We start from the raw sequence: 10,136 nt of genomic DNA on the forward strand, positions 1-10,136 counted from the left end.
GAAGAGAAATGCAGGGTTCAACAAAAAATAGTTAGATCTACAAAAAAGATGCAGTAGACCAACAAAAAGTAGTTAGTGTTAGTTTCAACAAGTATACAGCAGAAGAAAACAGAATCATTAAGCACTCTAATTCATCAATTTTAACTTCAAATTAAGCATTTTCATACAATACATAGCGGGTTTCAGAAATACTTTTGAAGATCTTGAAACTTTAAAAATAGTTGCAATTTTCTCCCAACTAGTCGTGAACCACCAGAAGATCTTCCCTACTATCCTCTAGTAACCTTAGATTGAGTTGTGGGACTGAAAACAAGTTGAATTAAGGGAAGAATTTGAGAAGATACACACTGATTTTTCTCCCAGCTAAAGAACCCTTCTTCAACATCAAATCTCAGGAAAAACCAATAGTTTGCATGCCTTCTTCTTAGCATTAGAACTTCAGTTTTGTACCAAGGAAACATGCAATCAGATTACACACTCAATCCACACCTCCTACTTCAACAATTTGAGTGGATTTCAAAGGAAGAGTGAATAAGTTGCTTTAAGTGAAAGTGGGAAAATCCCACTTTTGTGAATTTTTCCAATTTCAAATTTCCCTTTTTAAAAAAAAAAATTGAAAAACAATTTAGAGATTTAATTCTTTAATTAAACTGAAAAAATTAATTTTACCAAAATTAATTCAATTAATTAATTTTTCTAAGAAAATTAATAATTAATTAAATAATTTAATTAATTATATTAATTTAATATCAAATGTTAAATTAATTAAAAATCAATTCTACTACCATGAATCTCTATTCATGAAATTAATATTTAAATCATATTTAAATATTAATCCATTCTCCAATTTCTTTTAATTCCATAATTAAACGTATAATTATATCGCATATAATTACTAATTCCTTTAATTTGAATTTGAACGTTTCAAATTAACTGTTCCGTTTGTGAGCTAGTAGAGGGACCTAAAAATCATGGGCTCCAACGTTCTAAGATTAATTGACTAAACTCTTTAAACTAAATTAATCCTCATTCGTTAACTACCGGGTGTCACATCCCGTCCTAGACTACCCTTTAAGCATGAAAAAGGGCATGATTGCAGCAGTTATCAACCCTTTTGTTGACATTTACTACCTAATAACTCTGGCAGAAATAACTCTGATACCAATGAACAAATTCAACAACCAACTGATTAAGTCAAGGAGACAAACAACAACTGATTAAGTAGACCCATTTTATTACAATAACATAACGTTTATACAACTCCAAGACTTAATAGCAAAGTCTACAAGAACAACTGTAAAACCCTCCGGAAGTGTAATTGTGGCTTGTGGCAGACCTTAACCTTAGCAGCACCCTAGAACTCCTCGCCTTCCGCTACCTGGGGGCGGGGGGAGGGGAGGGGTAAAACATAAAACATGGAAAACATGAGCTATAAAGCCTAGTGAGTGGTGCCTTTAGATAAACAACTAACTTTGTCAACAGAAATATACTTTTTGGTAAGCAATGCATAGTCAACAAGAACATTACCACAAGTTCAATATTATTTTCTAACCAAACCACTGAACAATTCCCAGCTCGACTGCTGGTTAAAATAATCAACCCCAACTTGACCGCTGGTTATCACATAATAAAAACATCCCCAGCTTTACCATTGGTTATCCTTGGCATGATCCTACATTTTTCCCAGTACTTTCACACGTATACTAAGACAACAACAATTCCTATGGAAACTTTTCCTGTACCCTATTATCCCGCCAATGTGCACATTGACTATTTTCCAGCTAGCTATGCTTAGGTAACTTGACTATATTTCTCGCCGGTCGTCACTGCTATAATTTTCTGCCGATCGAAGCCGACTATATTTTTCCACCAGCCGAAGCCAACTATATTTTTCCGCCAAGTACCTCTTCAAGCATGCTAACTATATATCTCGGGTACATTTCTAGTTTCCAACACAAACATACAAGCAATATCTTAACAAGCATAGTAACAAGATAAACATATATCCCTGATCATGCCAATCTAACATTATCCCCTATATATATTTACTTATATATAGAAATTACATCAACAATACAACAACACTATAACCACTCACCTTGATCGTTTAGGAACCTCTCTCTTTAGAAGTTCCTTGGTCACCTCGGGCTCCCTTTTGAACCCTACGATCCAAATTCAATTTAAAGCTCAGATTACTCATAGTTCTAAAACTTCTTTTAAGATACTTCCTTCTGCAAATATGTTTTATAATGTCTCAAGAAGCTTACCATAAAATATTAGCTCATAAATCCTCGTGATTTGGCTGGAATTATCAAAACATCAAGACTAGCCCAGCTTTCCCAACAGCTCGACCCATTTATCTTGTCCTCACTTTCCAGCCCGATTCCTTGGAGCTTCTTCTCCGAAAGCTCTACCCTGAAAAGTAGACTTTCTTAACTTTCAAATGGCTTTAGAATCACTCTAAACGCAGAAGTATCTTGGGAGAACTCCTCGTCCTAACTTGATGCTACTTCCTATCTTTTCTGCTCGACAGCATCTCCCCTCTTGGAACCTCTTGACCAACGCATGGTCTTGCTACCAACGCATGCGTTCTTCCATCAATGCATAGTCTTCTCCCAATTAGTCCTCACACACTCTTATTTATGTCCTTTGAAGAGAATTTGAGTTCTCATCTGAAGTCCTTGGCCTTATTTATAGGTGTCCAAGATCGCTCCACGGCCGACACCTCCTACTTGGCCGCATGTCCAGTGTCTCTTCTTTACTCTATCAACGCAATTTTGCATCAGCACAACCTAAGGTGTCTTGCTTTCCTTTCACCAACGCATAGCCCTCAACTTTTACATGTCTTCTTATGCATCCACCTAATTTGCTTCAGGCTTAAGATTTCCTCCTAACTAACCATATGTCCGGATGACGTCCTTGAATGTGTCCATCCTCCATATGCGTTCGTCCTTCATATGCGTTCATCCAACCACATATGCGTTAACCACAAATATGCCCATCCAATTGCCGCAACCTACCTATGTCTGGACATCATCAACTGGTGCAATGCGTCCATTCACTCTTACCTTGTGCATCTAATCAACGCAACTTAGTCACAAATGTTAGATGCTCGCAAGCTCATCTTTGCCCGTATATGCATGGCTTACCTTTGCTCTATGTGCTCAACTAGGATAATGGCCAACACTCGTTCAACGTATACTACTAGCTTGTCCTATGCGCCCACAAACCCTTGGATGTGCAACGCATAGCATATTACCAATGCATAGTACATCACCAACGCATAGCACATCACCAATGCATAGTGCATTACCAACGCATAGCATATCACCAATGCATAGTGCATTACCAATGCATAATATTGCACTCTGCATCCATTGCATCCATCGCATCTAATGCATCCATCATCCAACGCATCCAACGTATCCAATGCATCTAACATCCAACGGCCAGTGCCCTTGGATGCACAACTTGAGGCTATCGCATACGTTGTTCTAACCTCTTCAAGACCTTGGCTGTTGCATGTATTACTAACCTCCCAAATAGCTTTTCAAAGTCTAATGGCCAATGCATGGCACACACTAACACATTGTCAACTACTTAGTCATTTTTCTCCTTGGCTTCCAACGCATGGTTACTCTTGGCAATGCCTCTTGCCAATACTTTGGCCAATCATGCATCCAACCTTACAAATGCATGGTTACCTTTTCAACTTATGCATTAATGTCTCCTAATTCTTAACGCGTGGGTCCTTTTGACTTTATACTTAGTCAAATTTCATCAATTAATGCTTAAATCAAAACTACTCAAGGAAAATCTATTAACACTTAGAAATTTCCTTCACTTCAACATAGAATTTAACTTCCACATACTTAAGTAAAAAAAATGAAAATCTGGGTTTCACACCGGGTCATCCACTAAAGCCCAATAGTTGCACTCCCCTCACTGTAGATATATTGTGTCCACTCGATATAACCATGATCGGTAAGTTAACCCTTCACAGATTGTTCATAATAACGGTTGGGTCAATAGTTGTTTTACCCCCGAGATTACCTTTTGTTTCTTAGGTTCCACTAATCATCTAATGAACAATTGGTTTTGAGATCCAATCATCAAATTGAATCCCTCTTGGGCTAATAAGAGGGTGGGGCCCCTTTGTTCAAGACTCGGGGTTAGCACTTAAGGGATAACCTCTCTACTATCCCTGAGGAACGAATTCCATCTTGCACCATATGTCCCTAGCTATCTATCCGGTCTTACCCTTAAAATGGGAGGCTTATTGAGCCGACGCTGTTGAGCCAACCCTCACCTATGCAAATCTAAGGATAATCCTGAATAAACAGGAGTTCGTAGTTAGCTCAGGATTAAGGTTAATTTACCTAAGTCATCGTTTTGAATTAGTCAGTCTTAAACAGTAAACAACATTATAAAGTAAGAGTGACTTATTTTTTGGTCCGATCTTATGCAAACTCATTGTGTAGAACACCCCTACTCCTCTTATTAGGATCACTTTTTTTGTAGTACTTTACGACAAATTGTAACAACTACAGTGTGAGTCACATCTAATAGTGTTACCAGAATAATGTACCCAATCTTATTCATATACTATAGATCATTTTGGCTATTTACTCAAACTTGATCTACACTTATGTCTCCACATAAAGTTCAAGTACTCGTGTAATAGTCATGGATCTTTTAGTTTATTGGATTTATTTCTAAAACGAAATAAGTAAATCATATATTCAATAACAACTCTATTTAATAAACTTCAATATCAACTTTATTGATTTATAGAATAAGTTTATCGTTTACAAACCACGAGTTTTAACTCAACAAACTCCCATTTGGACTAAAACTCTAGTTATAACATACATATGTATACATAATGTTGAGTTTTTGAGCTTTAGAGAGAAATACAATAAATTAGGGCATCACATACCCATGGGTTTTTCTCCCACTTTCCCTAGTTATAGAACTTGCAGTCCTAGTCTCATTAGGTGACCCTCAAACACTTTAGCCGAGAGGATCGCTAAGACATATCAGTATACGATTGACTTCTATTCAAACAAAATAGAGAATGCATCTTATATTCATAACTTCTTGATTTTTGATGCCTCCACCAAGAACTGATGACTTGAGTTTCCACTAAACTCATATTATGGCTAAGCTATCATACAATCCTTCCACTATATCGAGAGACCCTCAACACTTTGAGTAAGATGCATCTGATTTGTCTTAACAACTTTTGTTACAAGGTCATCTTTAATCAATAACTTTTATTGATATTCATTTTGCGTTAATGGAAACTAGATATAATACATGATGATCGATTATACGTGTACTTTTCTATAAAATTTAGCATTTGTCGACATAAATATTTGAATTCTTCTAAATTTGAAAAAGTACACTACTTTTGAGTCGCCTATAAATAGGCATACTGTTTGAACAATGTTCCGATATCTTAGGGTTCGACACTGACACATATGCCAATCTTTTTCCAAATTGCTGAAATATGTAAACACCCTTTACATGCCATAAACAACCTTATGACTTCTCCATATCTCATTTGGAGTTTTGGAAACAGTTTTAGTGGAATAATGTTCAAAAGAGTATATAACAGTCACTACTATGTATTCCTAAAACAATTAAGGCAACTAGGTGTAGAGAGTTGTTACTGTAGTCAATGTTCTATCAAAATAGTCCTGGAAATCTCCGATTTTCTATACTTTCTGCCTCGATCTAATCGATGTGTTTCAATTTATTTTTACCTAATAGGTTTTATACATCTTGAACCTTTCAAGGATTTAAACTTATAATTCAAGTAAATATAACTGTACTTTGAATAATTTACTACAATATTCATACCTTTCCTTATGCTTTGACATTCACCAGACCATAAAGATCTAAATGTACAAGCTTTTAAGGGTTCTTTGGTTCTTAAAAATTTTGGTCATCTTATCGCCAAAATAAGTCAAACATAGTGTTAAAAGGTTTGTCTTCTAACTTATTTAGACAACCACTTTTAACCTTCTTCTTTATCTCATTAAGACTTTATATGATAAAAATTTTTAATTACCAAAGATAAGTACTTGAAGAAACCGTTTTCCTTATTGTTTTTCAGCCGTTTAAATATCTAGATATTTGAAATGGCTTTATCTTGGTTGGTTTTAACATAGAAGTTGAGTTATAGAAGAACAAATATAAAATAATTTTTTTTGCTAATGAACATTTCATTTACAACAAAAGGATATTTCTATATAACTTGTTCTTTACAAAAGATAGATACAAAAATTTACAATAAGAAAAACTTCATAGATCCATCTTTTGACAGCAACTTTAAGATCTCCCACTAGATTTTCTGAGATATTCTCCCATGTTCATATCATGGAGCATTATCTCTTTTCCTGCAAGCAATCTTCAGGAACTAATTTCCTTGCTTTGCTTTCTCCGCTCTCTTTTCCATAAAATACTTCAGGCAATTTCTCTTCTAGTGCCCGTCTTCACTGCAGTACAAATATTTTCCTTTATCTGCAGCTTTGGCCTTATCTTTGTGGCCAGTAGAAGCCTTCTTTTTTCCTTTACTCTGTTTCACCGAAATACTTTTATTCTTGGATGAAGAAAGAGAGTCAGACTTTATTGTAGAGGACGATCCTCTTTTTTCAACAGTGGCAACATTTACCTCTGCTTCCTATCCCTTAGTTTTCAAGAGTGACTGAAAAGCATGTAGCTCATTGAGAAGGGTGGTTAGGTTATATTCTATCTTGTTCATTAATGCATTAGTGTGAAATTACAAGAATCTCTTCGACAAAGACTCTAGGATAAAATCGACTTGGCTCTTCTCATCAATGACAGTTTCGTTTACTTTTGTCACATTGAAATGGACCATCATGTCCAGGACATGTTCTCTAATAGAGACCCCTTTTTTCACACGACAGTTATAAACATACTTGATAGCATCATGCCTCAGGGAGAAGGACAACTGTCCAAACATCCTCTGTCGTGATTCCATAATCTCTTTGGCAGTATGCATGATATCATGTTTCTTTGCCAAAACAACATATATGTTGGCAAGAATGTAGGCTCGGGCTTTTCTCATTTGCCTTCGTCCACCTGTCATATGCTTCCTGAACAGTTCAGTTTACATTAGAGCAAGGATGGGAGGACACTGCTCTATTAAAACAAAACTTAAATCATCTATCACTAGTGTTGTATTCAAATTCAATTTCCATGTAGCATAATTGTCCCAAGTCAATTTATCAGAAGCTAACAACTGTATTAATGAGCTAGTCATTATGAAAATATAAAGAAATTCTATTATTGAATTTCTTTTAAATCTAACATGTTTTAACAAAGTAATAATGCACCCAAATTTCATTATTTTTGCAGTGGTACTATAGTGAGTCAGAATAAGTGCTAATGAAGGGCAGTCAGATACTATCTTCATAATAACTCATATTCCGATAGTCATTTAGTTATCATTTCTCGATCAAGAACTTACTGACACTTAGTAATTCTGTAAGTGTAACCCTTTATTTTCAAATTTTAGAGATTAGTGGCCCCAACGATGCTACCGAATTGGAGAGTCAAAGTTCGGAATCGACCTAAGAAACTCTATCCATTTCTGGAGTTTGAGTTGTTCTAAATCCTATGTTACAACCCTCCGAAGGGATAACCATGGTTAGCGACTAGCTAAGGCCGCCCAAAAGACGACAATAGGTGTAACATAGGAATCTCATGGCCTAAACTAACAGAAGAAACCGCAGGACACGTTGACACATATCCTTCACCTACTTATTATGAACTAATTTCCCCATTCACCTTACTATTGACCCATGCAAATACTTTCCGAATGGAGCAGTCGAGTTATAATCAACATGAACCATTGTATGGATCTCACAGTGTGAACACTTAGGGATGTGGGAGCTAAAAACAACATATTGTATATGCTATTAATCTCCAACTAAAGTGTTCTATTTGTTTTTGGGTAAATCTTTACTTAGGTATGTTCTGACTAATTAAACAACCTAATTCTAGGTGATAAACCAATTTTAACATCTCATACCGCTCACATGTGCTCATAAAATTGGTTAACAACGTTCAATTATTCAGCCAGGATCCCCAAATAGGAGGTGTTCTATAGACCGTCAACTTAAGTAACTCCAGCCTAAGACGGGATTATATACCAGTTGAGTTTGTAACCGCAGTTTACAAGATAACGACCTATTTTAATTATTAAAACAAGTGGTCATCCTATGTGAGCATGCAACTTATTTTTGTTATGAATTTTAATGTCTAATCCAATTTTATAACAAATAAAACTTTAGACATGCTTTGCAACCGTAACACACATAAGATATTTCATGATTTAATATAACACTTATATTAAAACAATTGAAACCCTAAACATACATACTATATATTATAACTCCTTATAATATACTTTCAGTACATGCAACATGCTTTCTATGATGGGATTTTAAATCTACATGGCATACTATATGCACATATTATATTTATTTAATTATAACATACATCACATGTATAAATAATTAAACACATACTGATACAAACCAGTTTTAGCATTTCAAGTAAACAAAAGGCCTAAATTATTACAACAGTCAGCAAAACTAGCTCCAAAACTCTTATGGACCACACGAACCGATCCTAACTGAACCTGAACCACCCAAATCAAACCTCCAAAGAATCAAAATAGGTTGAACTGGTCTGGAAAGGGTTGAAATGGACCTTCTTGATTGGTTCACTTGAACCACCGGTTTGGGCTCGCACGCACTTTCTGGGTTGGGATGAGCAGTGTTGCAATGCTCCATCCTAGCGTTGAGATGCCATGGGCTTGCTCGTTCAAATCTATGCTGAAAGATGAACAGCCTTGCAACGCTATAGAGGCAATGTTGCAACGCTGCCTGGCAGAAGCTTCAAAACTAGAAATCTGCTATTCACCTCCCTTATTTCTTTCTTTAATTACATCCTAAATTCAACTCTATTGACTCTAATAAATATATAGACACTTAAACACACATTAAGGCCCATCAAACAAGAGCCAATTATAAGAATTACAACATAATTGAAGAGAATTTTAATGCCAAAACTGAGAAAAACTATATCAATTCATCATTTTCATACAACTTATGAAAAACACTCACCAAGCTAAAATTAACTCAAATTGAGTGTTTAAATTATACTCTGATACTAATTGTTAGTTTCAACAAGCATGCAACGAAAGAAAACAGAATCATTAAGTACTCTAATTCATCAATTTTAGTTTCAAACTAAGCATGTTCATACAATATATAGAGGGTTTTAGAAATACCTTTGAAGATCTTCTTGAAACTTTAAAAACAATTGCAATCTTCTCCTCTACTGGTCGTGAACCACCATAAGATCATCCCTATTATCCTCTAGGAATCTTAGATTGAGTTGTGGGACTCAAAACAAGTTGAATTAAGGGAAGAATTTGAGAAGATACACACTAGTTTTTCACCCAGCTGAAGAACCCTTGTTTAACATCAAATCTCAGGAAAAACCAACAGTTTGCATGCCCCTTCTCAACATTAGAACTTCAATTTTGTATTAAGGAAACATGCAATCAGATTACACACTCAATCCATACCTCCTACTTCAACAATTTGAGTCGATTTCAATGGAAGAGTGAATAAGGTGCTTTAAGTGAAAGTGGAAAAAATCCCACTTTTATGGGTTTTTCCAATTTCCAATTTTTTTAAAAAATTTTGAAAAACAATTTTCAGATTTAATTCTTTAATTAAACTGCAAAAAATAATTTACCAAAATTAATTCAATTAATTAATTTTCTAATAAAATTAATAATTAATTAAATAATTTAATTAATTCTATTAATTTAATATCAAATATAAAATTAATTAAACACCAATTCAACTACCATGAATCTCTATTCATGAAATAATATTTAAATCATATTTAAATATTAATCAATTCTCTAATTTCGTTTAATTCCATAATTAAACACGTAATTATATCGCATATAATTACTGATTCTATTAATTCAAATTTGGTCGTTTCAAATTAACTCATCATGTTATTCTAAGGTTTATTCCGTTTGTAAGCTAGTAGGGGGACCTAATGGATCTACAGATCATGGG

This window comes from Benincasa hispida, chromosome 5 (assembly GCF_027475165.1).
Source record: "Benincasa hispida cultivar pf3 chromosome 5, pf3_genome.v1.1, whole genome shotgun sequence".
NCBI lineage: Eukaryota > Viridiplantae > Streptophyta > Magnoliopsida > Cucurbitales > Cucurbitaceae > Benincasa > Benincasa hispida.